The sequence below is a fragment of the Martes martes genome (genome assembly GCF_963455335.1).
Source record: "Martes martes genome assembly, chromosome: 3".
Classification (NCBI taxonomy): domain Eukaryota; kingdom Metazoa; phylum Chordata; class Mammalia; order Carnivora; family Mustelidae; genus Martes; species Martes martes.
In genome coordinates this window covers 140,735,450-140,763,412 of record NC_137890.1, presented here as the reverse complement: position 1 = coordinate 140,763,412, position 27,963 = coordinate 140,735,450, and positions in this window count along the sequence as shown.

The following is a 27,963-nucleotide window of genomic DNA, read 5'->3' as shown; positions in this document are numbered from 1 at the left end:
GAGGCAGTAACAGTGGGACTAGGAAAAAGGGAGCAACGTTGAGAGATGTTGAGCTAGACTCTGTAGGACTTATCAAAACAATTAGGAAAGAATTACAAATAATTTAGCAGTTTCTCTCTTGGGTGACCAGATAGGTTGAAATAAGAAATAGGTAGGTAGATATATATATATATATATATATATATATATATATATATATATGTTTTTTTTTTCCAGGTAAAGATAATAAGCTCAATTTGAACATATTAGATGTGAGTGGCCTAGGAATCCAGGGTGAACTTTCTGGAAGGAAGTTGGTCCAACAGACTAGGAGCTCAAGGAGTTCACAGCAAAGGACAGAAGGGCCTAGAAGTCATCATCACAGAGATGCGGTTCAGAAGAGAGGGTGTTAGTTGAGAGAATTAACCTGTGAATTGCCAGAAATTACTTAAATTATGACTCTCCAAAGGAATGTGTGATACTCCAAGTTCTTTCATAATTGTCACATGCAATGACAAAGCTCCCACATCCCTACACTCCCAAATTCCTCCGCAGTACAGGTAGGGATAAAACAACCAGGATTCTAGCGATTTGACTCCCTTGGCATGTCTGGACCACTAACTGTCCATAAGCTTCTAGAGATTCTGGCTGGCAGCTGATGTGGGACCATTCATAAGGAGAAATGGTACCAGCATCCACTGAACCAGACAATGTTTGAAGCTCTTCTGCCAACCCCAGGAAAACCATGGAACCAGGAGTTCTTCTAGTCTTTTCTTTTTCCTGTCAAACTGGCCATGTGCTCAGTCGCCCTCTCCAAGAATCCCTGCCTACCCCTCCATAAGCACCTAACAAGATGCCAGCATCCTTGTGGTGGGCATACACATGAGTGATGGCGGCTGGAGGTCATGGCCAGGGAGCCAACAGTCCAGGGCCTGCGATTCTCAGCTAAGTGGTCTGAACCTATGAGAAAGCTGATTACTTTTCTTATTACAACTTTTTCTTTAAAAACAAAAGAAAGAAAAGCAAATTAACATAGATGTTTCTGCTATAAAAAGCACATCATATAACAGTATTATAGTATGACCTTTTGAGTATTTTTTTAAAGCACATGCATGTGTTTGTGTTTATAATATACCCAAAAAGATCACACCCAACACTGGGAAGATAGGATGAGGAGATGAGGAAGGGGGAATTGGGAGCTTTTATTTTTTACCCTTCTGTACAGTTGGTTTAAATGTAAAACCTTGTTAATTTTCAAATAAAACTTTCCTCAAAAATCAGTGAACATTTTAATCAATCATAGAGGGACAACCAAAAGGTAATAGATTTCCCAGGTCTGTTCAGGGACATGCATCACTGAACACCGTAGTTTCAAGCAGATGTTCTTAACCAAGTCAGTACAAGTCTCTGATGACTGCCTGAACAAGAAGGTGGCCTCCTGTCTCTAAAGTCCCTCCCTCCTCCCTTTCATCCCTCCCAGGTCAGGTAAGAACTTGTCTGGAGAATGTGTGTAGGAGAAGGGAGTTACCAGTGGTAAATAGGAGAGTCACTGGCTACAAAGACTCTGTGAAATAAGGCAGGCACTGGATTACATTCTACAAATTCATGGGGAACTTGAGACTCTTTGCCCAGACTAACCCAAGTTTATCATACTCAATCTAAGTTAACAGGAAATTCATTTGAGGTCAATGGTCAAGTCTAAATCTGGCTTGTCCCTGGGTTGAAGGCAGGTGGAAACATGTCCTGAGCTGACTTCTTTCCCTCAGCAAGAGCTGGATTGCTGACTGGTTGAGGTTCACCTGCCTGTCACCCTAGGGAAAGGCCATAAGGAGCATAAATCATGAGAGCCTCCTCAGAATAATTAGAAGAAACCATGAAGAATCGGGATTAACTGGCTCAGAAAACATTTCATAAGGGCAGAGATGAAGAATTCCCATTTGGGGAATTTAATTAAGAAGTTAAATAAAATTAAAGATAAAAATCAATTTGGAAAACGATAGATCCTCGATTACATTTCTGATACTTTTTAAATATCAGGAAATTGAAAATGCCAACAGCAATGATCAGAAGCCCAAACAGGAAAGGTGGTTCCTTAACGTCCTATGACATGACCAATAACTCCTCTGTGGGCACCCGGCCGGCCTGCGCTAGGAGGAGGAGACTGGGAGGGAGGAAGCCTGCTGAGCTTCCTATCCACCCACCCACTTCCCCATCACCTCCACCCTCCACCACTCCCATCAAAGGACAAGTCTGACCACTCCCACCACTACCACCCTACAGGTCTTCATCCTCCACTTTTTGTAAACTGTCTTATTTTTGTGTTCATATTTGCTTAAAATCAGCAAATTCCTAGGCCAAGTTTAGGTAACAGAAGGGCTTTATAAGCAGTTTATGTTGTCTAGACCTTAGGTCTGCTGTAAGCACAGTCTGAAACAAAGTAGAAAACAACATTTTCCTCAAGAGAGTTTAGAAATTCTAACCCAGTGATGCTTCTTTCTCTGGGAGCAGGGCTGAGTTATATGTGGCCCTGAGGCTACCAGTCACAGGTTATTGCCAAGAAAAGATGGAGAGACTACCAAAAAACAAGACCAACAAATCCACAGTACAGATATCACAATTCAAATCACCTGCACTTAGATAAATTTACGAAATCTTTGTAAGATAGATGTGCCATCAAAAGTAAGATCACTGCCCTTGGTTAGCCAGCTGCTGGCTCTACCAACTCATGTCATGTAGCGATCCAGATATTTGTACACCCAAGTTCACAGTAGCGTCATCCTGTAATAGTGGAAAGGTAAACACAATCTAAGTTGTCCACCAATGGTTGAATGAGTAAACAAAATACACACACACACACACACACACACACACACACACACACACACAGGAATATTATTCAGCCTTTAAAAAGGAAGAGAATTCTGTAAGATTTTATTTATTTGACAGAGATCACAAGTAGGCAGAGAGGCAGACAGAGAGAGAGGGAAACAGGCTCCCCACTGAGCAGAGAGCCCGATGTGGGACTCAATCCCAGGACCCTGAGATCATGACCTGAGCCGAAGGCAGGGGCCACTGAGCCACCCAGGTGCCCAAAGGAAGAGAATTCTGACTCATGCTATGATATGGACGACCCCTGAGGACATACTAAGTGAAACAAATCAGTCACAAAAGGATATATATTTATGATTCTACTTAGGTACCTGAGGTAGTCAAAGGCACATAGGCAGAAAGGAGAATTGTGGTTACCAGGGCCTAGGGGGAGGAGGGAATGCAGAGATAGTGTTAAGTGGTTATAGGGTTTTCATCTGAGAAGATGAACTAGTTCTGGAGATGGATGGTGGTGACAGTCATACAATTAGAAAGCACTTAATGCCATTTAATGTACATTTAAAAATGGCTCACATGATAAATTTTATGTTATGTATATTTTACCAGAATCATTTTTTAAAGGCCGTCACTAGGCCACTTTGCGTTAATTCCAATATATGTAGATCTGTGTTCAAGTGGATCCTTTTCTACTTCTGGAAGTTGGTTGATTTTTCTGGTTGTGATTTCAAAAGTTGTTGGTATCATCAGCCTGATAGTCTCATCTGGCTCACAATTTTCCATCCTGAGCCTTACACTCTCCTTCTCTCAGCAGCTGGTCCCTCCCTGGTCTCCCTCAGTCCCAACCAGTACCTATGGCAGTTTCTGCTCAATTAGCCCAAGCACAGCCATCTTTGGCTGACCTTGTCCCTCCATGTTTTAACCCTGCAGGTCGAGCCTGACTTCTAGTTCTACAACACCCAACACTATCATCATCTAAAACCCCTTCAGAGTACCAACATGCTCTGTACAGAACAAATAAAGGGCACAGTTTCTGTGTCCCGGCAGATAGCATTCTAAGGATGACAATGAGCTTAAGAGGGTAGAATTTATTCCCCAACTTGTGCTTTTAAAAAACCTTGGTGGGGGCACCTGGGTGGCTCAGTGGGTTAAAGCCTCTGCCTTCGGCTCGGGTGATGATCTCAGGGTCCTGGGATCGAGCCCTGCATTGGGCTCTCTGCTAGGTGGAGAGCCTGCTTCCTCCTCTCTCTCTGCCTGCCTCTCTGCCTACTTGTGATCTCTGTCTGTCAAATAAAATAAAATCTTTAAAAATCCTTGGTGGAAGGGGTGCCTGGGTAGCTCATTTTGTTGGATGTCCAACTCTTGATTTCAGCTCTGTTTATGATCTCAGGGTCATAGGACTGAGCCCCATATTAGGCTCCATGATGAACATGGAACCTGCTTGGGATTCTCTCTCTCCCTCTCTTTCTTCCCCTCCCACCACTCACTCACTCACTCATGATTATGTGCTTGTGTGCTCTCTCTCTCTCTCAAAAAAAGGAAAATCTTAGTGAAAGGAATCTGGCCCATATAGTCAAGAGATAATCATTTCTTCTCATTGTATCTCTTCTCTCTCTTCAATCTATTTCTTCCTTTCTTCTAAACACACACACACACACACACACACACACACACACACACCCAAGATGAAACACAACTCAACTCATCCCAAGTGGAGTTAAATTTCTTTCCCTGAAATATTAGAGTCTGAAATTTCAGCTGCTACCCCAAGAAAGCTTATCAGAAAGTTCTTTTCAAACAAGTATTCATTCTAAATATATTTTGGTGAATAAAAGAATTTTGACCTAGTTATACATATGTGTATGTGCCTCCTACATTTTAGTTTTTGAGTTGACCATGCACTTTCATGAGCATGATCAGATTTGATCTTGCCAAGAACCTTGGGAGGTTGGTAGGTTCATTAAGCTGCTGTGTAATAAATGAGAAAATTGAGGCCCAGAGAGGTTGTATGTGGCCCAAAATTATAAGTGATCAATCAAGAAAACCAAGATTTACTCCAAAATATCTTCAAGTCTATTGCTTGTACTACTACATTGTGTGGGTCAAAGCACTTAGCCAAACACCATTGGTAACCACCATTTTTGGCTTTCTACTGCATCCAAAATCTGGAGCTGACTCTAGAGTGCCAAAACGGAGTCCCTTCCCTCAACAGATGGTTCAGTGAGAAAAGAATTTTTTCAATAGGAAGTGGCTAACGCCAATCACCAAATACACCCAATAGGCAATAAATGCTTCAGATGCCATGTCCTACAACTCCTGGCACAGGAGCAGGCAGGACCTACATGGTATAAGACTAACACCCTGGCAGGACCAGTGAAAAGAGTTTGAAAGACCAAGACCCCCTAGAAAAGATGAGCTCCTATGAGTGGTCTGAACTCCTCCCTGCTTCTAGGCACTGACTGCATTGGTCTGCCCTTTGTTTTGTCTGGTGCAGCTGCCCTTGGGTCTTCTCTACCCTTTTCTGCAATAGACCCCAACAATGACTCACCTTCTCTTCCAAATCTTGCCACAAGCTCAGGTGTGCTGACAAACCTGGCCTAGAGCCACAGACATCCTTGCTGTGCATCCTGCCCACTAGGCCACATGCCCAGCCTGCCATCCATGATTGCTCCTCTTCCTCTGGAGCTATTGCTCACTCTTTCCTGGAATAATAGTGCCCCACCTGTCCCTGATATTTCAGAGAATAAAATCCTTAGACAAAGATAATTCAAAAACTACATTATTCAATAAGCATTTATTAAGCACCTAGTAGGTGCAAAACACTTAGGATCTTGAGTTTGAGCTATCAGTAACCATCAATCACATTAATAATTAACTAAACAGACATTTATGTCTGTGACTTACCCTATTGTAGGTGGAGTAGGTGGCCAGTGGAAACTGCCTAAGGCTCACCCAAGTTATCTTTCTGTCAGACTGCCCAATTTAGAACTTGCAGGGAAATCTGGGAAGCCAGACACACCCAGCTGCCACCACTAAAGGGACTCTTGTTGACTGGACCCATTAGCATTATTGTGATATTAGCTGAAGGAAGGTCTCAGAGAGACATTCAATGGTACATGGGGCAGAGAAAAAAGAAACCGAAGCATAAAGCATTGACCAAAGAAAGCTGGCATAAGGAGCAAACGATTCTGAGTGACCTTGGGCAACCAAAGGTTTAATGGAGACCATCAGGGGAGGAGGTATCTAAAAGGCAAAAGAAGAGTAGGAGAGGCACCAGACAGGGAGTGGCCTTCCCCATGGTTTGGCCCTGAGCCAGCTCTGAGCATAGCTAATGGAAGTCTTTGGAAACAGAGACACCACCCCTCAGTGCCTCCCAACCTAGCCTCAGGCTGGAAGAGAACAAATAGAGTGCCAACACTGAAATGCTAGTATGCTCTCCATTTTGTGTGACTTCCCAAAACTACTGAGGCCTCTTCTTTGGAGGCTTTCAACCTAATGCTCCTCTTAAGCCTTTACTCTGTAAAGGGGACAAGGCTGTCACATTCAAGATTCACAGCCCCTTAGAATCTTCTGAATAGAATGGGATCCTGCTCTGGTTTTCCAATCCATCCAATTCACTGGCCAAATTATTTTGTGCATAACATTAGGTCTGTGACCAGCCTTTGGTGGTCTGCCATATTGTTAATGTGCCAGAAAACAGTAGAGATTAAAGCTTAATGGAGCTAAGGGAAATAATCTGTAATGAGCATTAATAAGCACTAAGTGTGAAACTATTAGTGGGATTGTTACTGGGATAAATCACCATTTTAAATGGTGTGAGATGCTTTGTGGTCCACAGAGTATAGCACTCTGTTCTTGATACTCTGTCAAACCCAGGAAAGCATTCAGTGTTTCAACTCTCCGGGACATTTTCCCCCTGTAACTACTGGAAATCAAAACCATAACTATAACGGGAGTTTTAAGGGCAAAATTTTATAGCTGTTCCACACTTATAAAATATAAATATCACGTGATATTTTGTAGCTGTTTAATTTTCTGTGATTTTTCTCATTTTTATACTTGTAAGAAACAGGTGGACTGGGACTCATTTGAAAGTTTCTTGAAATGTACAAAGTATGATTTCCCCCTTTCTGGGCTATTTTATTATGAGGATGTGTACTGTGTCAACGTGGTTTAGCTGGAACTGTGTTTTCCAGATCCCCCTTATGGTTCTGAGATAGAGTTGGCCAAAAGAGGCATTTGGGCAAGGTTTGGAAGGCAGAACTATACCAGTATCCATTATTCTCTGGAGGAGAAAGACACAGCAGTACAGACAAGTTCCAGCCTATCCTCATTCTCTCCTACTCTGTGTCCAGCTCTTCTCATCAGCCAACACTACTGACCACCCACCCCCAGGGCCCCTACTAGGAGCTTAGCTGCAGACCTTCAGAAGCCATAGTTGCACACAGATGACCTCTTTCATGGTACTATTCTGGCAACCATCTGTATCTGGTTTCCCACATAGATGCCCCTGCAATTTGCCCACCATGTCCACCATTGAGGGGGCAGATAAGTGACTTTTCTCCAGCGCCTCCTTTTAGGATCTTACTTCGCCAGTCTCTCCCACCATTGTACACTGAATTCCTTCCTCCATAATTCTGCGTCCCTGATTAAACCCTCACTGAGTCCCTTGCCTCACCGTGTTGGAAGCAGTCAACCAGCCAAAGAGATTTCACACTAGAGTGAAGAGTTGGCTCCGTGCTCCTCATTCCTGCAGAAAGATGTACAATACTAAACTTAATATATCTATTAATAATTCTCACTAGAAATAAAGATGAACCCTGTAAGGCAATATGCTATGTATACCATCTTTCTTGAGCTCTAAAACGAGAGCCTGGCTTTTTAAAAGGGCTAAGAAGTTATTAATTTTTAAAGATATTTATTTATTTATTTATTTATTTATGAGAGAGCACCAGCAAGAGTGAGCATGAGTGGGGGAGGGGCAGAAGGCGCAGCAGACTCCCTGCTGAGCAGGGAGCCCCATGCCAGGCTCCATGCGGGGCTCAATCACAGGACCTTGGGATCATGAATTGAGCCAAAGGCACCCACTTAACTGACGGAGCTTCCTGGGCACCCCCAGAAGCTATTAGTCTTTAATTGTTCTTTTGGATTTCAAAGATAGTTAAATAGGATGGGTATCAGTTTTTGGTAAATGTTGATGCCCCAATTTTACCTGCTAGTTCTCGGCAGTGCACAAAGAAAAAGGAAATTGGAAGCCATGGGATTAGGCTCTGTTTAAATGGTAAGAGTCCCATCTTTAGTCTTGAGCTGTGCACAGCAACAGAGCCATCATAAATATTTTTCCACCTTCTGAAAGTATATTACACAAGAGATCTCCCAAACACGAAGACTTCCTTTATTATTCACATATTTCATCCTTTTACATACCCCCAAGGGTCTCATCTCCACCTCTGCCAAATGCAGCTTCTCCTGATTATCTCGTGAATTCCTCCATGAACTGCTGGCAATTCTTGTCTGCCTCCTTGCTTTCTCCGCACTTTCTTACTTTCTTAGGGGCCCAAGAGACAATCCTAAGCCCCAAATCCCTCATCTGTTGTAACCTGAGAATATTCTACCATGTGGCAGTAAGTGTGGCAAGAGGACTCATACACAGCATTACATACATTACCAGGATGTCGCACACAAAGGAAAATGGCAATTTAAGGAAACCTGGTATGTCACCAGAGAGGCATCTGCCCATGGTAGAGCTATGTGTGCTGTTCAGTGGACGAGATTAAGAGCTAGAATAAAAAAGATACCGGACAAGCAACAGGAAATCTGGGAGAACTGGGTTTTATGTAGTCCCGACTCTGCAGTCACTTGCTGGGTGGCTGTGGGCAAATCACACACATCTGTTGGGGGGAAAAGTACTAATTACCCCAATATACATTTGTAATTGCATATAATTGGCAATGGCAAATGTATCTGAGCATGTGACAGCCAGGAATAAAGACTGCATTTCCCAACCTTCTTTGCAGCTAGATGTAGCCCTGTGATTAAGTTCTAGCCAGTAGGGTATGAGGCAAGACTACATAGAAGTTTCCAGAAATTTCCTTACAAGACAACAGAGGGATGCCTGGGTGGTTCAGTCAGTTAAGCGTCTGCCTTCAGCTCAGGTCATGATCCCAGGGTCCTGGGATGGAGCCCTGCATCAGGCTCCCTCCCTTACCTGGGATGCCCAATAAATAAAAGCTTAAAAAAAAAAAAAGACAACAGAGACATATGCCCTTTGCTTTTTCCCCTATAGAATCCTAAATTGGGCCACAATGTCAAGAGCCACACCCTACTAGTGACTGTGAAGTTGAAAGCTAAAGGTACTCTCAGTTGCCAATGACTGAGGAGCCCCCACACTAGACTTTAATGTGATAGAAAAATAAATATCTCTACTGTTTAAGTGCCTGTTTTTCAGATCTGTTACAGTTACATCTAATCCTAACCAATATATGTGTTGCTGTTATCTCAATCATATTTAGACACCATTAAAATTAAAATTAAATTAAGATTAATTAATAAGATAAATGTCCAATTGAAAGATTTATTACATTAGCAATATTTTGAAAATATGTATTTTTTATCAGTCAAAAAAAAGCTGTTATTGCAGCTTTTCTGGAGATTTTTTATTTAAAAAAATCTTTATTCAAGGGGTGCCTGAAAAACAAGAAAGAAAAAAAAAAGGGGTGCCTGGGTGGCTCAGTTGGTTAAGCGTCAGCCTTCAGCTCAGGTCATGATCCCAGGGTCCTAGGTTCAAGCTCCTCATTGGGCTCCCTGCTCAGTGGGAAGCCTGCTTTTCCCTCTCCCTCTGCAGCTCCCCCCCTGCTTGTGTTCTCTCTCTCTCTCCGGTAAATAAATAAATAAAATCTTTAAAAATAATAAATAAGTAAATAAATAAGTCTTTATTCTCAAAAATATTGAGACATTTTGGGAGTTGGGCAGAAGTTGGAAGTGAATAGAGGAAAGTAGGAAGCAGGAGTAAAAAATAAGTCACAAGCTTGCCTTTTTCCACTGCACATTTCCACCTGGTTTATCTCTTCGCATAATGGGAGAAAGAATAATAAAAGCAGCTGGAGGAAAATAGCCCAAGGCTCCACCAAAGCTCAGCATCAACAATACTGCTGAGATCTGTAGGCAGGTGCCCCAAGTGGCTGGTTTAGCTGGGCCTCTTAACCACGTTTCTCTAGGACTCCTGGCATGAGCTGTTCATGTCTTCAGTGATGCAGGGGTATCTGTGTTAACTGCCCCTTCCCTCGCCATCCTTTGTCACTCTATGTCTGCACTTGAGCTAGAACCTTGACAGCGCTCTCAGCCCAGATTCTCTCTAGAACACTGACCCTTTTTGTCTTCCCGGCTGTTTGACCTCATTTCATCAATTTCAGCTCTCACAGCCTGAAGGTGCCCTTTCTCCCACCAATCCTGGCTCTCTGGGAAGATGCAAAACTGTAGGGGCCTGCTTAGCCAGAGCGACTCCATCTCGGTTAAATAGCCATTTTGTTGTTTATGCAGTAAAACTTAAACTGACCCTGCCCCACCCCACCCCCACCCCCTCCCAGGGAACTTACTTTAAAGCAAGTCTGGGAAACCAGTAAAATATGGTCGACCAGTCTCTGATAACAGAACCCAAATACAAGGACGGGTCAGGTCAGGTGGAGATAACAGAGCCCAGAATGCAAGGACGAGTCAGGCCAGGTGGAGACATCCAATCAGTAAAGCACACATACTATCTCCCTCACCACCAAAGAATGTAAACCCCGCCTTCTGGGCTCCAAACTAGGGCGCCGCTTCTGACCAGAGTGATAGGCTAGTTCAAACAGCTACTATATGGTAAATTGTAATTCAATTGGCCACCCATGTGTGACCTAGCATGACTATGCAACTTTCTCTGTGTATTACAATCTCATTGGCCAGGCTCAACCACATGGCCTTTGCTCTATAAAAGCTAGTCTGTGAGGCTGGGGGTTGTCGCTCTCTCCATAAGAGATGCCCCGGCCAGTCAATTTGATTCTCGGTGCTGGCACGAAATAAAGCTTTGCTTGACCTTCGCTTTGTATCAGTCTCGCTCCTTTGATTATGGACCCCATCAAAATAAGATGCACTGCTCAGCCGTCTCTTCAGGTGTATTACCTGCTTCTTGATCCCATGTCAGCTGAGAGGCAGAACGCAGATCATTCACCAATTATCACAGGAACCCCATTACTCCAAGCTCTCTGACTTTGTTTCTCTGGTCTTTCCTGATACTCTAGATCACACAGAGAGGTCAAATGAAGCAGCACATTAGATACTTCTATTCTCCTGGAGGCTCTCTCTGGCCTTCCCCCGCCACCCCCCCCCCCAACATTGTTATCAGAGCAGTTTTCTTTTCAAGAGGTTCCTAGATAGCTCCCAGCCCCTCTGCCTTCCCACCTTCATTCTCCCTCCCTACTTCCTACACCATTTTCTGTGCAGAGCATTTGAGCTTTGCTCAGCTTTGAGCCCGTTTTTGCAGAGCCCATCTCTGCAGATTCAAATTCTCCAAGGTGCTCAACCAAAGGCCTGGCAAGTGACAGAAACCTTCTTTGGAAGCCAGTGTATCCATTCTCTCTTGTTGGTTGACTTTGCCCCTTGGGGCCTCACCCTTCCCTCCCAGTTTATCATATGTATTACTTCCAAACAAAAACAATTCCCTTCTCAAGAAGAAATCTACCAGCAGCTAAGAGAATAAAATGTCTGTTTCTGCCTTAAGGATCTCCCTGTAACCACTAACCTTATCTCAAGTATATTTTCCATCACTTGTTCATTTCCTGGTTTGTTAATTTCATGAGTTGATTGAAAAAAATGTAGGGCTTATCCCTTTGCTTTTTTGTTTCCTTAAAATTAGTGTTTGTGATGAGCATGATCTAGAATGTTTCTGCATTTATACTTAAGGACAGATAGGCATTGTCCCTCTAGGAAAGTACTTGCTCTTGGGTTTTAATATTTGCTGGTAAAGAACCTAAATGGACATTTAGCAGAATGGACATTACAGTCTTTATTCTGGGAAATTGAAAATAGAATCAAGTGAGTCTGACCCTTAGCTCTGGGCCTTAAATCACACCTATTGTTTCCAGCTGATCCCATTAGCCCCTATAGCATAAGGAAAAAGGCATAATTTTTTTAGTAGGGCATGTAGGTAGGAAGACCATTTCTTTGTCCAGGACAGTCCTAGCATAATTATAAATAGAAGTTCTTTCCATTCTCGGGACACCTGGGTGGCTCAGTGGGTTAATCATCTGCTCAGGTCATGAACCCAGGGTCCTGGGATGGAGGCCCACATCAGCCTCCCTGCTCAGCAGGGAACCTGCTTCTCCCATTACCTGCCACTCCCCCTGCTTATGCTCTCTCTCTCTCTGACAAATAAATAAAAGCTTAAATAAAACAAAAGAGTCAGTGTTTAAAAAAAAAAGTTCTTTCCATTCTCAAAAATGGAAATGTCCCATTTTGGGCAATACTAGATATGGTCACCTGTGTGAGGCATTTACAGTCTGGTACTAACACAATGACTGGCCTGTAGTTAGAGGTGGTGCCTGTAGGGCTTAAGAATACGGGCTCTTTGGTCCAACTGTCTGGATTCAAATTCTGGTTTCCCCTCCAGAGTGCTCAAATCAGTTCAGGTCCTCAGATACAAATGGCAGAAACTGACTTTGGCTGATTTAAGCAGAAAAAAAATTATGATATGGAGGCAGGTGGCTTATCCAGAAATTTCCAGGAAGGCTGGAGAACCGTGCTCGGAGGTGAGACATTTGGGGGCACTACCCAAAAATCACATTGCAGAAGATGTCTGGTGATGGAAGCGAGCGCTATGCCGTTGAGGGCTACTGTGCCTCCCCCTCCCAGCCCCTATATGGCAACCCCGCAGGCCTAGGACCAGACCCCCTTCCAGCCAGCACTGGTGCCCCAAGTGCGCTCTCCATGGCCCCTGCTTCTTCCCATTGCAGGAAAGTTTACGAAGTAGAGCTCAGGGCTGACCCTTTCACCAGGTCATTTTCTCACATCTCCTACATTTTTCACTCTTACAAATGCTTTTCTGAAGCCTCTTCTACCATCCACTTTGGAGCTCCCAGGTCCCTGATCTTACCACCCAAGAATACTCTATTCCAGTATTTGTAAAAACATACAAGTTAATGAACAAAAAACAGGCTCTTTGGTGAGGCTCAAAACCATGACTATAGACAATGAAGAAAAAGGCAGTGTAACAATCCTGTTTAATCTAAAAACATTAGAAAGATGTGCTCAGACTTTATATAAAAAAGCAGTGTATGCTGACAAAAAAAATCATTAATCTACACCTAAATATATCCCCACACTGGACTCTGATATACGTTGGCTTTTTTTATGCCTTATATTGAGCAACTTTTTATAGACCTTGTCCAGCATCTCAGAATAATGCTCAACCAGGGATTTACACACGAGCCACTGACCATGCTAAATCAGCAGGTCATTATCTGAGTCCTGAGCCTTTGAGCTCTCCGGAGAAGTCATGGGCAGAGAAACACAGTCTCCGGGCCCATTCAAATTTACCCTACTGGTTTGGCAGAGATGCCCAGGCAGATGAATCCATGGCAAGACCCCGCACGGAGTCAGCATTAAATGGAGAGGCAGATGCTATTCAGGCTGGTCTCCCCAAAGCTGGCATTCCCATCCCCAGTGAGCAACTGAGATACCGTCCGTGCTTGCCAAATTCCAGAATTAGAAAGCTGGGCCCAGGCTATTGTTGTCCAATAATGAATTTAATGGACAATGACAAGATTTGAAGGTGATTCAAATGTGTTCAGCTCTCGATCATGTTCTTGGGAGAGGTTCCAACTGCGGTAGATGGAATTTTCTCTGTTAATTACAAGCCACTAGTGAACTAGATTTGAAATTTTGCAAATAATAAACAAGTCCAGATCTCAATTTTCATTCCACAATTGGATACTGTGGAAAAATGGTGGCAATAATTGTTCCTTCCAGATTTTTGTGTGTTGAGCCTGTGAGATGCTTGTGAAATCAGAATGGAAGGGCCGGCAGGAAGCCAGGCAAAGTCTCTGATCTGGATTTTATTTCATCTGATACATAATATAGGTTTGTTGGGCTTCCTTCCTCTGAATGTTGAAATTTTACAGAAAATATATTTTGCATTGGGTATGAAAATGATGACAATGAGGCTATTTCTGCTAAATGAAAGGCGAAACCCATTTTATTTTTTAATTTATTTTTATTTTATTTTTTAAAGATTTCTTTATTTCTTTATTTGACAGATTGAGAGAGAGAGAGAGAGCACAAGTAGGCAGAGCGGCAGGTAGAGGGAAAGGGAGAAGCAGGCCCTTCACCGGGTAGGGAGCCCCATGTGGAGCTCAATCCCAGGACCCTGAGACCACGACTCTAGCTGAAGGCAGCTGCCCAACCACTGAGTCACCCAGGTGCCCCAATTTTTTTATTTTTTTAAAGTAATTTATGTATTTGTCAGAGAGAGAGAGAGCACAAGCAGGTGGAGCAGCAGTCAGAGGGAGAAGCAGTCTCCCTGCTGAGCAGGGAGCCTGATGCAGGACTCCATCCCGGGACCCTGGAAGCACGACCCGAGCCGAAGACAGACACTTAACTCACTGAGCCACCCACGCGTTCCTAAGCCCATTTTAAAGAACAAAACAGACTACATAGTTTATACATGAAGGCAAATGCAAAATGAATTGTGGGAAAATCTCTTTATATAGCTAATGTCCATGAATAAATCAGAAGCTGACCCCACGAGACTTTAGCTGGCTTATAGGGAAACTTGCACAGGTTAGAAAAAGCCAGGCCTTTTTGGGTGACCAAACCCTGGGGGAACATGGCTGTGCATTATGGCAAAACAAAAAAACATGACCCAGGGTGAGGGTCCTGGTTGGACTTTAGTGCTCACCGCCCCTGAGCTGGATGCCTGGGTTCACCCCATGGCCTGCACTGAAAGCAGAGAATGGAGCTATAAAGGCAGTGGGACTAAATGAATTGAATTATTTCCCTCCAAAAGATGTACCTGTAAATGTGAAGTTATTTGAAAAAAAGGGGGAGGGTCTTTGCCAAAAATCAAGTTAATATGAGGTCACGAGGGTGAGCCCTAACCCAATATGACCATCCTCACAAAAGGCAGAATTTGGATGTGGAGACAGACACACATAGAGAGAAGCCAGTGTGAAGACAAACTAAAAAGATGGTCATCTACCAGCCAAGAATGTCTGAGGCCACCAGAAGCCAGGAGTGAGGCCTGGAGCAGATCATTCTCTCTCACCTTCAGAGAGAGCATGGCCCTACTGACATTGACTTTGAACTTCTGGCCACCAGAATTGTGAGACGAGAAATTTCTGTTGTTTAGCCAGTCTGGTACTTTGTTATGGCAGTACTAGCAAACTAATACAGGGAAAAACAGTAGGGCTGCACCAGAATGCAAAGCCTGGGAGTATGACCTGGACCAGAAAGTCAGAATTCCACAGAGGCCACAACTCACCCAAACTTCTCTCTCAGTGTTATAAAAGCCACATAACAGAAGCAAAAAAATGGTGCCCAGGAAGGGCTGAAAGCTGCAAACTTATGAGGGAGGGATGGAGGCCAGCTCTGGAAGAAGGCAGAAGGTACACAGAGGCCCATTCAGAGTCATGGGGGTACCACCTCTTGGCCTGTGGGGATAACTGCCAGCAGACATCTTGCCAATAGCACAAGAGTAAGACAAAATGTAGGGCCTTGGGCCTCGAGAATAAGGGGGACAAGGTCTGAAGGGGAGGCTTTGGGGCTAAAGAAATCACATTCAGAGCCAAGAAGCTTGACCCATTCAAAGACAGAGAAAGATGTTCCTAATTAAAATCAAAATAACTGAGTAAAAGGAAAACAGGAAGAAACAGTTCTTCAAAAATAAGATTATGTTCACAATATGTCCATTTACCTTCATAAAAATAAATAAGGTAAAAAACAGAAACATAAAAAAATCCCCAAAATGTATATTAGTGCTCATTACTGGTGGGTCTAGTTTCCTTACTATGTACAGAAACCAACAGAACATTTGAGGCTATTGGAGGATTTTCAACTCTGGCCAGAGAGGGATACCCCATGCCTGTATGATTCCATCACACTAAGAATTTAATTGGCTCCTTTAGGCAAAATGTCTGAATGTTTTCTATTTCCTGCAGATAAACATCGAGCCATAACTTGCATTTTTGATCCAAGGGAAATACCAAGGCAGTTGTCAGTTCAGAAAAGATAAAGTCTGATGGCCTAGGAGTGAATTTACTGAGTCTCACGTTACATTTGCAAAACAACCAGAACTGAACTGAGCCTGCAAGTAAAATGGAAATAGTGTTTCAGAACAAAAATAGAATAATGCATGAACTCTCTCCGCTCTTGATCACATCTAAGTAGAGGCAGAGGCACTGGGTTTTCATTTCTGTTTGGCATTCTTGTCTTACCCACACAAAAATGAACTAGCTAACTGAGGTATAATCATAGTGCCCCAAATGGATCCATTTTCCTAGACAGTTTCAAATCATCTCATAACCACATTCAGTTGAAATATGCTTTCCTTGTAACCCATGAAAGGAATGTTACATTCCTGTGTCACACAAAATATGAACATTATCCACATTTCCAAATGAGCACAAGACTGCCCAGATGTTTATTATTCTGAATCCTACAGAAAAAAGAAAAGAAAACACACACACACACACACACAAACAACAAAACAGGAGTCTTTTTTTCTTGTAAAGAAAACTGGCTCTGACTCTTTTAAGAAAGGACCATAAATATATATTCACAACAAAAAATATCTATAAAATCTTTGGAAATAAAAGTCATGATGGAAATGTTCTTTTTTTTTTTTCCAGCTTTGTTTACCAGAGCAGCTGAGATTAACAGGTGTATCTGTGACATTTACTTCATGTGATAGAAGTGAAATGCTTCCACATGATGCCAAGTGAAAAATCTCTGAAGTGTGTTGCCTGGAACTTTAATCTTATTATCTCCTAGAGATCTTAAGGGAAGAGATCAAAGTCGGTTTGTTAAGTACCACCAGACACTGTTTTGCCAGGTTAAAAAGACCTTTACAAAACATGTAATAACTAAACAGGGTCATGGAATCATCCAGTTGGGGGACATTTTAATTAGTAACTAGACTCAACCATGAATCAGTTCGATCTTGGTAACAAAAATGATCAAAAATATATAATTGAGCATTTTTCCATCTGCTGTATTCTATTGTGTGAAGACCCCGAGAGGAAGATACGCACAACCCAACCAAAGAAGTGGTTATATTAGAACACTTCTACCGATCAAGAATTATTGTAATAAAGTGGCAACTGTCGGCCGAGAACCTGTTATATCCTGGGCGTGGTGCTTAGGCTTTAATGCGCACCATTTCCTTTATCTTCACAACTCTTTGAGGCAGATGTTATCATCTCCATTTTATAGTTAAGAAAACTAAGGTGCAGGGAGGTACTCACCAAACATCTCACTGTCAAGAACTGAAGGGTCTGAGATTTTACCCTACTTGTAAGTTAATAAACTAGCCTGCCAATTTCATGCATGCTGGCAGAAGACATGAAACTCCTGGGTCGGAGACCGAAAAAAATTATTTTCCTAGGGTGCCTGGGTGGCTCAGTTGGTTAAGCATCCAACTCTTGATTTCAGCTCAGTTCATGACCTCAGAGTCATGAGACTGAGCCCCAGGTTGAAGTCTGCACTCAGCGAACAGTCTTCTTGAGATTCTCTCTCTCCCTCTGCCCCTCCCCGCTAAAATAAATTAATCTTTTTAAAAAATCATTTTCCTGGAGTAGCAGACACCCTGAGCTTCGTATACACATCAGTTTCCTATTTAGAGTGACCATCCATCCCACTTGCCCAGGACTGTTTCAGTTTCTGCATTGAAAATACCAGGTGGGGTGCCTGGGTGGCTCAGTTGGTTAAGCATCTGCCTTCGGCTCAGGTCATGATCTCAGGGTCCTGGGATGGAGCCCCATGTTGAGCTCCCTGCTGGGGCAGCCTGCTTTTCCCTCTCCCTCTGCTCCTACCTGCCCCCTTCCCTTGGGCTTGCTCTCTCACTCACTCTGCCTCTCTCAAGTAAATAAATAAAATTTAGAAAAAGATTAAAAGCTTTAAAAAAAGAAAAAGTTCCAGGCAAACCAGGGCAGAGGATCATTCCAGTTCCCCTTGCCCCCAAATCCTACAAAGGCAATGGGGAGCAGCCCAGATGTGATGCTCTTACACTCACAACTGAGGACCCCCCAAGCTCAGGAACATCCCAGTCTTGTAAGATAGCGGTTAGTAAACTTGCCCATGTTCTCCCCCCCAAAGTGACATTATTTGTATTATCTTGGGTAACAACAAATGGGACCTGTGCCCTGGAGGGAGACGCTTTATCTTCTAAGGCTGTTTACAGTACAAACACCCTTGGAAAGATGATCTGATACAAAAACTATTGCAAGTGCGGAAATAAGTGGTGAGACTAGTATTCAAATCCAGATTCTTCAGATGTCGAAATCCCTGTGCTCTCCAGCCAGTTAAATTACTCTTCTCAGATCTACAGAGTTAAGGTCAAAAGAGGGTGAGGTTTTCTTTTAGCTGAAGCTTTGAATCCTTAGTCATATTAAAAAAACATACGGTATTTTCCATCTTGAATGGACTTACGGAATAGAAATTTGGAGGTACTGCAGAAATGATACTGTAATCCAAAATAAAGTACAAGGAGTCTGTTAAGCTGATTTCTAAGGGCTCTTCCTGGCCCGAGAGCCTGGCATTCTCCAGCCACATTATTACCTCCTGTTGTTTCTTTTCCTCTTGTGCTGAAGGCCTTCCACAGAGTTCTATTCTTCTGCCTCATTTTGAATCCAGGCAGAATTTCAGCAGCAAAGCTGGGGTATGTATTTTTAATACCTATTTTTTTAAAAGATTTTATTTTTTATTTATTTGACAGACAGAAATCACAAGCAGGCAAAGAGGCAGGCAGAGAGAGAGGAGAAAGCAGGCTCCCCGCAGAGCAGAGAGCCCGATGCGGGGCTCGATCCCAGGATCCCGGGATCATGACCCGAGCCAAAGGCAGAGGTATTAACCCACTAAGCCACCCAGGTGCCCCTGGGGTATGTATTTTGATACCAATGTAATTTAACAACGCATTACATTATAAAGAGAAAACTAAGATTATACCAGAGAAACTCACTTTTTCTTTTTTTAAGTAATCTCTGCACCCAAAGTGGGACTTGAACTCATGAACTCGAGATCAAGAGTTACGTGCTCTATGGACTAGGCCAGCCAGGCACCCCTCACCTTTTTTTTTTTTTTTTAAACAAATCTTCGTTAATTGTACAATGGTAATCACAGCGTCAAATAGATACGACTTTTTTAGGCAAAGCTTAAAGTTTATTTTTGTCTCTGATACTGAGATCAAGTTTCCTTTTTCTTTTTTTTTTTTTTAGCCAAGATTCTAGGAGGGGAGGATATTACTGTATGTTTTAAAACGTTATTTTGCATTCCTTTCTGCACAGAGCTCGTTTTTCTCTCTATTGCTCTCTAAAGATCAAAGAATGATGAAAAGATGAAAAGAAGAACCAAATAAGCAAACAGAGAACAAAGGACCTGTGATAAGAGAGTTTCTATATTGCCTTAGTGATCATTTGCTGGAAGGACATTGTGGCCAAATGGGGCCAACAAAAGTTAAGCAAAAATGAAAAAGTTAATAAATAATAACCCATCTTTCAAAGAGGTGGCTCATGATTAAGAGACCCTCAGGACATGATCGCATCCCCCCCAACCACATGGATTCCCTTGTAGAAATAATTACGGTCCCCATTCTGGGATGGCCAGGCTGCTCGGAGACTATAAAGATGAGCACTCATGACCCAGATCTATTTTCAATGTGGCAAAATTATCCACTCTCCCAGCGGGGGCCTCCAAGAGCCAGACCATCCAACCAGTGTATGAAGCAAAAGGAATACCATAGGGGGTGGTGTAAATTCTGGCAGACTAACGAGCACTCATCCCACCTAAAGGTATTCAAATTCAGTTTAAACAAAACTGCCCAAATAAACTCTGAGCCATTCCAGTCAGGGGGCAAAACAGCGCCCCCTGCCTCCCAGGCTAGCTCAGCCAGTTTGCTGAGACTTCAGCAGCAGTGAAGAAATGCCCAACCAAAGCTTTGGTGAAGACAGGAGAAATAGGTCGGGCTTATCAAATGCCTTTTGGCTGACAAAATTCTTTCAGAACATGGCATCCATGGGATAAAAGACAATGAAAGGGGGTGTTTAGAATTCATTCTCCAAATGAATTGAGATATGGCACGCTAGGAAAAGAGCCAGAGTGCATTTGGCTCGTGTGAGAAAATTCAATGAAAGTTGATTTTCAGTAAGCTTATTTTTAGAAGAAATACTCTTTTGAGGGCTCAATATTCTATTTCCCTACACAAGGCATGAGGATGCCCCTGGGTTGGAAGGACAGGCACACCGGCCTTACTGACATTTCTACTTGGAAACTGAATGGGCTTCAGCAAAGGATATTGCAGCTTTTCTGAAGCATTTCCTGCTGGCTTCAAAATGCATACCCTCTGGCATTTCAGTAGGGCCCAGTTATCTAGATAGTTGGGGAAACCAGCTCCCTTCCCCCTCTGACTTCTCATCTCCGCCCAGCTTTCATCCTTTACAATGGATTCTTTGCATCTTTCTTACTTTCGTTTCTCTCTCCTGCCCCGTTTTTAACATTTCCATTCACTGCCTGCTACCACAGCTATTTTCTGACCTTTTCCGTAGTTCACAGGCTTAAGATGCTTTTCTTGTCATTTCTGTTTTCATGGGATACACACTGGTCACAGAGGAGAAACGTTAAAATTACTGTTTATCCCAAGTGATTGGCATTTTGTCTGCCAAATGCATCAGTAGATTCGTAGGTGACCTGAATTAGAACAGCTCTCCCTTTCTGAGGTGAAATTCTGGAAGTTGGAGAAGCCAGCTTTCTGGGTGACTCTTCCTGATACCGCACAATAGAGATCAAAACCCCTTTCACCACTGTCCTTCCTAGTATTCTCAGCACCAATAACACGCATTATTTTGTGCCGACCACGTGCCATGTGATCTGAATAACAAGCAGATTCCACTCTCCTAACCACCCTCCTCATAAGTGCATGCAAAGAGAAAAAGGCAGATGTTGCAAATTAGCCTGCGTTAAAATCCATCCAGGAGCTGAAGAGACCCAGAATCCAGAGTCAAGGTTCTTGTCCTGACTTCCTGCATCTTAAAATCTGTGACTTTCTCCACACTCACACACAGAACACAGGATTTCAAATAGCATGTAATTCAAGCAAAGCAAATAGAATGAAGGGACTATTTTTTTATTTTTTATTTTTATTTTTTAGAATATTTTATTTATTTATTTGACAGAGAGAGATCACAAGTAGGCAGAGAGGCAGGCAGAGAGAGAGAGGAGGAAGCAGGCTCTCTGCTGAACAGAGAGCCCACAGGGCTTGATCCCAGGACCCTGAGATCACGACCTGAGCCAAAGGCAGAGGCTTAACCCATTGAGCCACCCAGGCGCCCAGGGACTTTTTTAAATCCATATTTAGTTTTGGTCTTATAAGAAAGGAGGAATTATTTTATTATTATCTACCTTGAACAGGTTTTTTATTCAGAAATCAGACTATTGGGTAACATAACGCCCAAAATGTATTAGTGACATAGTATAAAATGTTAACATGTATGTGTATCTTATTTTTTAAATCACCAACCCATGCTATTAAAGAGCATATTATTTTAGGACAGTGGGCATTTTCTCACTACTTCTCTTCAACCACAGTTGAAATCAGATTCTACAAGGCCAATCAGATTCTGTCAGTGTCTTCAGATTCTCATTTATTTTTCAATTTCTAAATTTCCTCAATCACCACACACACCAACAGCACAGTCTCCAAGAGAGAAAGGTGCCTCCTTTCCAAGTACATCCACTCCTCAACCCACACCAGCACACATCTTCAACTTGAAGACAGATTATTGCCGTTTCTTTCAGATCCATAGGAAAGAGGAGGCCCAGAGTAGGGACATACGTGGAAAGTTTTCAAAGAAGAGACTTTGTTTGCAGTTGTGTCATTTATCACTTCATGTTTCACAACAGGATTATCATGAGTTATGTTTAGGAAAGTCATTCTTTATGGTTAAAGTAGGATTAACTAATAGGATTGAGAGAATTTTCAAACCATTCAGAAAATAAGATTATTCACGGTTGTGTTTCTACTTACGTGAATAATAGGGAATGTTCTCTTACCAAAGATGACCATGAAGTTCACATCACCTAAATGTATAAGCACTAGAAACATTGCAGACATTGTAGCATGGCTTTGGAAAAAGTCATTTTCCATTGAGAAACCATGTCAGCTACTTGTCTTTGAAGAAATACAGTTTTAATGTAGTAAAAAGCAAAGACACTTGGTTGCCTTTCAACACGTATTTTTTGAGGACCCATGGGTTGGTCCAAATCCGAGATACCATGAAACTTCATTTATCAGCTGTACAAAGAATTATAACTGGGGAGATGTGGGTGATAGGAGAAGCATCTCACAGATGGTGGGGTCACGAAAGGCTGGGCATCAGCCAGAGTGGGGCAGTGCAGAGAGAAGAGGGAAGGGAAAGCTCAGAGCCCCAAAGACACATAGAAACTGAGAGCCAGCATGGCCCCAGCTGAGATGCAGGTATCAGGAGCTCCTGGAAAGACACGTTCCAAGCTCCTAGACTTTCACTGGAGTTTTAGAGGCAGCTGGCAGAAGCATTTTTAAAACTGAGATGTAATAAGCAAGTTGAAGAAATCCTTATTCAAAATCAAATGAAAAGGACAAGAAGGTATAAATATGCCTGAAATACAAATACATTTTGACACAGTAAGCCAGCATATACTTCCCACAAATACCTGACCTTAAGTCTAAAAAGAACCTGGGATCACCTGGGTAGCTCAGTCAGTTAAGTGTCTGCCTTCTGCTCAGGTCATGATCCCAGGGTCTTAGGATGAGTCCCACATCAGGCTCAGCGGGGAGTCTGCCTCTTCCTCTCCCTCTGCCTCTCCCCCTGAGGCTTGTGCGCACACATTCTCTCCCCTTCTCTGCTCAAATAAATAAATAAAATCTTAAAGAGAGACACTAAAAGGAATCTGAACCAAAAGAACACAGTGTTGTTCTGAGACTTATACCATGTTAAATATGAAAGCCGGCATATTCTCTCCACCCAAAATGAAGTTGGGAGGGGTCTCCCCTCTAGCACTTCATTTTCTATAGAGACAAGTTTTGTTTTCCATATCTAATAGTGTTCTTCAAAACCAGAATGTCAGCTAAAATGCCTGATCAAACACCACAGAATACCCAGAGAGACAACCAAATTTGATGTGTCTCTTGACATAATTCAACAGGAAGTGCACACTAACACCCCCGAAGTCTACTTGCCAAAAAATAAATAAATAAATAAATCAAACTTGAATCAGATCGACCTTCTAGTTCTAAACATCAATTTGCAGGAAATACAAGACAACAGGAAAACATGTTAAAAAGCAATATGACAAATCTGACAAAATCTAGAATGTGGCAAGTTCTCCAGGACTACAGACCCACCTTCTTCTTTTTTTTTTTTTTTAGTTTATTTATTTGAGAGAGAGAGAGAGTGAGAGAGAGAACGCAAGAGTGGGGCGGGGGGGCAGAGGGAGAAGTAGACTCCCTGCTGAGCAAGGAGCCTAATGTGGGGCTTGATCCCAGGACCATAAGATCATGACCTGAGCCGAAGGCAGACGCTTAACTGACTGAGCCACCCAGGCGCCCCTATAGACCCACCTTCTTTAATAATTGTGAGAAAAAAAATAAGGGAGGGGAACCTATATAGGTTTAAAAGATTTAACAGATCTATCAACATAATGCAAAGTGTACATTGGGTTGGATTCTGGTGTGAACAAACCATCTACAACAAAAAACTTAGGAAACAATCAGGCAAATTTGAATACTGATGAAATATTTGGTTTTTTTTTAAGATTTTTTTTTTATTTATGTATTTAACAGAGAGAGATCACAAGTAGGCAGAGAGGCAGAGAGAGAGAGGGAAGCAGGCTCCCCGCTGAGCAGAGAGCCCGATGCGGGGCTCGATCCCAAGACTCTGAGATCATGACCCAAGCCAAAGGCAGCGGCTTAACCCACTGAGCCACCCAGGCGCCCCCTTATGAAATATTTGATGATATTAAAGAATGACAGTGAATTTCACATAGAAGACATAGAAGTGATATTTTAAAATGATAGGAATCATTATGGCAAAATTATAGAATGCCAGGGATTTTGCATCTGAATGGTCCAAGAGACAGGAGAAATTTTGTGGGAGGGTGGGGGTTATAGAAAGGTTATAGATGAACTAAGACTGGTCACGTGCTGATGATTGCTGGAACTGAGTACAGGATGTGTGGAATTTTGTTATGCTGTTTGCTTTACTTCTGTGTATGTTTGAAAATATCAATAACGAAAGGTTTTAGTTTAGGACGCCTGGGTGGTTCAGTCAGTTAAGCATCTGCCTTCAGCTCAGGTCATGATTTCAGGGTCCTGGGATCAAGTCCTGCATCAGGCACAGAGTCTGCTTCTCCCTCTCCCTCTGCCTCTCCCCGCCATGCTCTCACTCTCTTTCGCTCTATCTCTCAAATAAATAAAATCTTTTAAAATTTTTAAAATTCTTTTTCAAAGAAAGGTTTTTGTTAAATGAATATGTAACAGCATTAAAAATAGCAAAATTTCCTCCAGAAGAGATTTTTGACATAGGCATCAATAATTTATACATGCTTTCTAATTTACACAAAAAAGATCAAAGTGTTGCTTGTTACGCTAACAGTATGTGAAGAGTTTCGAAAAAGCAATAATAAAAATGACCAAAACACCAAAAAAAAAATTAATAAGAGAATCAACATAATTTATAAGCAATTCCCAATAAAAAATGTAAATGTGTCTTAAACATTAAAAATTTTTCAACTCCTCTTCATAGTAAGAGAAATGTAAAGTTAAAAATAACTACTATTTTTCACCTGTCAGCTTGACAAAGATCAAAAATTGGCATATTGGCAAGACAATGGGGGAAAAGGCATTCATATATTTCTGGTGGGAATTGCCCTCCAAATTTATGGAAGACAACTTGGCAGAGTCAGTCTCACAAATACACCTACGTGTTAATACACTACCCTACTTCTAGGAATTCATCTTATAGATAAGCTGACACACGTAGGCAAAGTTGCTTTTGTACAAGATTATTCACTGCCACATTTTTTGAAATAGTAAATGGTTAGAAACAACTTAAATCTTTATAGAAAGGCACTGGTAAAATAAATTCTAATCCATCCATAAAATGAAAATCACTGAATAATGGTAAAGCTTTTATGTCTGATTAGGAAACTATTTTCAAGAGACACTGTAACTGGAAAACATTAGGTACATAATAATGTATGTGTGTATTACCATATGTGTTATAAGAGGGAAAAAACATTTACGTATGAATTTCTTCTTAATGTCTAAAATACCTTAGGAAACTGATTACTTCAGCTGCCCTGGAAAGGGGACCTAGAGGTTCCTAGGAAGGCCATCAGAGGAAGAAGGGCACACAGATTCACTATATACCTTTTTGTATCTTTTGAGATTTGAATTGATTAATATGTTAACTATTGAATAAATTAAAAATGTAACAAACTTCAGAGATGTTTAATTGACTAATCCGTAGGAGCCTTAGGACAGGGTGCTGTCGATACAGGCATTCACAGTAAGTCCTTAAAGGGGAGGGTTTTCCCAATACTAGGATGGGACTTACAGAGGAAAAGGCCATCACATGACTATAGGGTTCAGGATTCATGCAAAGAGATTCCCAGGCTTAAAAAAATGCACTCCCCTATCCTGTGTGGCACTGCAAGGAGGCCCCCTCCCCCAACAGGCAAATAGGTCTTTGCTCTTTAAAGACCAAATGATCAGTTTCTCTGTAAACATACCCCATACTCTACACCCTACCTAGAGCACATGTAATAGGGAAACAGGAGAGAAAATAATGAAATCCAAGGGGAAAACAAAGCACTAAAATAAACTGATATAGACTAAAGAAAAAATTATAGCAAAAATGTCTGCTATGAATTTCCAGCTCTAGTTTCTCCTCCAACAGGAAAGGCAAAGGAGGGCCTTGGGCAGGAGGGGCGGGAAACCATCAGCAGAGCAGGTCCAGTCCAACACTGAGCCACAAAAGGCTGGTAGTTGGTGACCTGGCAGGGCCTCCCCTTTCCCATGGCCAGTCTGGCTACAGTTGGAACTCCTTTCAGAATCTTTGGTACCTGAACCTTTCTAGCACAGGGAAAAGGTGTCCCTCCCAGTGAAAAGTATGACATGTGATTGGCACCTGCTGCTCTGAGTGTGCTGGTCTTGGGCTGTTTTCTTGTTGATGTGAGATACAGATCCCCAGTGTGACTTCTCAGATGCTGCATGGGTCCAGTTCCCAGACAGTAACAAAGATTGGGCCACCAGTGGATCAATAGCCACTTCCAATCATTTCTCTGCCATTTTACAATGTGTAGGAATTCATTTGCCTCTCTTTATCTCCTTTCACGGCCTTTTCCCACCTATAAAATGGGGTCAATACATTTTTACTTTATAGGAGGCGGGGAAGGTAGGGATTTGCAGAAATTAGTGTTTTCAGTAATCTGTTCAAGTGTACTTCTATAAACAGGTGACTATTATTGTCTTCTAATGAATACTCTTTGTCTCTTTGCTGTGACACCCACCCGTAAGTCTCTAAGGCCCCAGGCAAGAGAAAGTATACTCTCCACTGTTTACCTTGTTATCAAGACCAACTAATATCAAAGCTATGCGTATATGCCATCCCTTGCGGAGACTCAAGACTTGTTTTGTTGCTGGGGAAGTCCTGTATCTGCAAAGGTGTCTGCCTGCGTGGTAACTCAGAGGAGAGATCCCTACATACACTTCTGAGTTAGTAATGGATTCTTTGTTTTGGGTCTGGCAAGTGGGGAAGGCAGCCCAAAGCTTGTTGCTAAAGAATACCAGGAATTTAGGGGCACCAGGATGGCTCAGTCAGTTAAACATCCAACTCTTGATTTCTGCTGAGAGTCATGAGATCGAGCCCAAGTGGGGCTCCAAGCTGAGCACGGAGCCTGCTTAAGATTCTCTCTCTCTCCCTCTGCTCCTCCCCCTGCCTCCCATATGTTCTCTCTCTCTCTCTCTCTCTCTCTCTCATCCTCTCTTTCCCTCTCAAAAAAAAAAAAAAAAAAGTCCCTGGAGGAAAAGAAAATCCCAGTGTTTTGGAGAAAGACGGGAAGGGAGGACATACTACATCTTAAAAACAAACAGAGGAAGCTAGTAAACCCAGGCAGGCACTGAAAGCTCAGATGCATCTTACAAAACAGGGACAGGGCCCCTTGAAGGGGGCTTCCCTCAAAACCACCCCACCCTTTCCTCCCTCCCTCCCCCAAACAGGAGAGTCAGGCCCTTCTTGGTTAGCTTTCTTGCAGATGACAGTGTGACATATATTTCTCATACTTTCAAAACTGGTCATTAAATACTGTGTATAACTAATGTTAAGAGAAAAAAAGCAAGGGACACCTGGGTGGCTCAGTCGTTAAGCCTCTGCCTTCAGTGCAGGTCATGATCCCAGAGTCCGGGGATTGAGCCCAACACGAGGCTCCCTGCTCAGGGGGAGTCTGCTTCTCCCTTGCCCTCTGGCCCCTCCCCTGCTACTACCCCCGCTCATGCTCTCTCTTGCTGTTTCTTAAATAAATAAATAAAATCTTTAAAAAAAAAAAAAGCCAAATATAAAAATGAACTGCCCACTGCAAACTTGTGATCATATGAAGAAGCTAACGATGGCTCCACACACACAAATTAAAAGAAGAAAGTACTACGATGAAAGTGTTGTATAATTTTAAAATATTATCAATGTCTTTAATGTTATATTGTCCTTTCACTTACAAGACAAAAAGCTATCTGGCAACTTCACTGTCATGAGAAGCCATTTTACTAGGCTGTTAGCATTACTAAGCACAATTTCAAATACTTTGGTCCTAGCAGAACTACTCTCCCATGATAATTACCTAGACCAATAACCCTCTTAAAATGAGGTTTATAAGCCTATTTAAAGG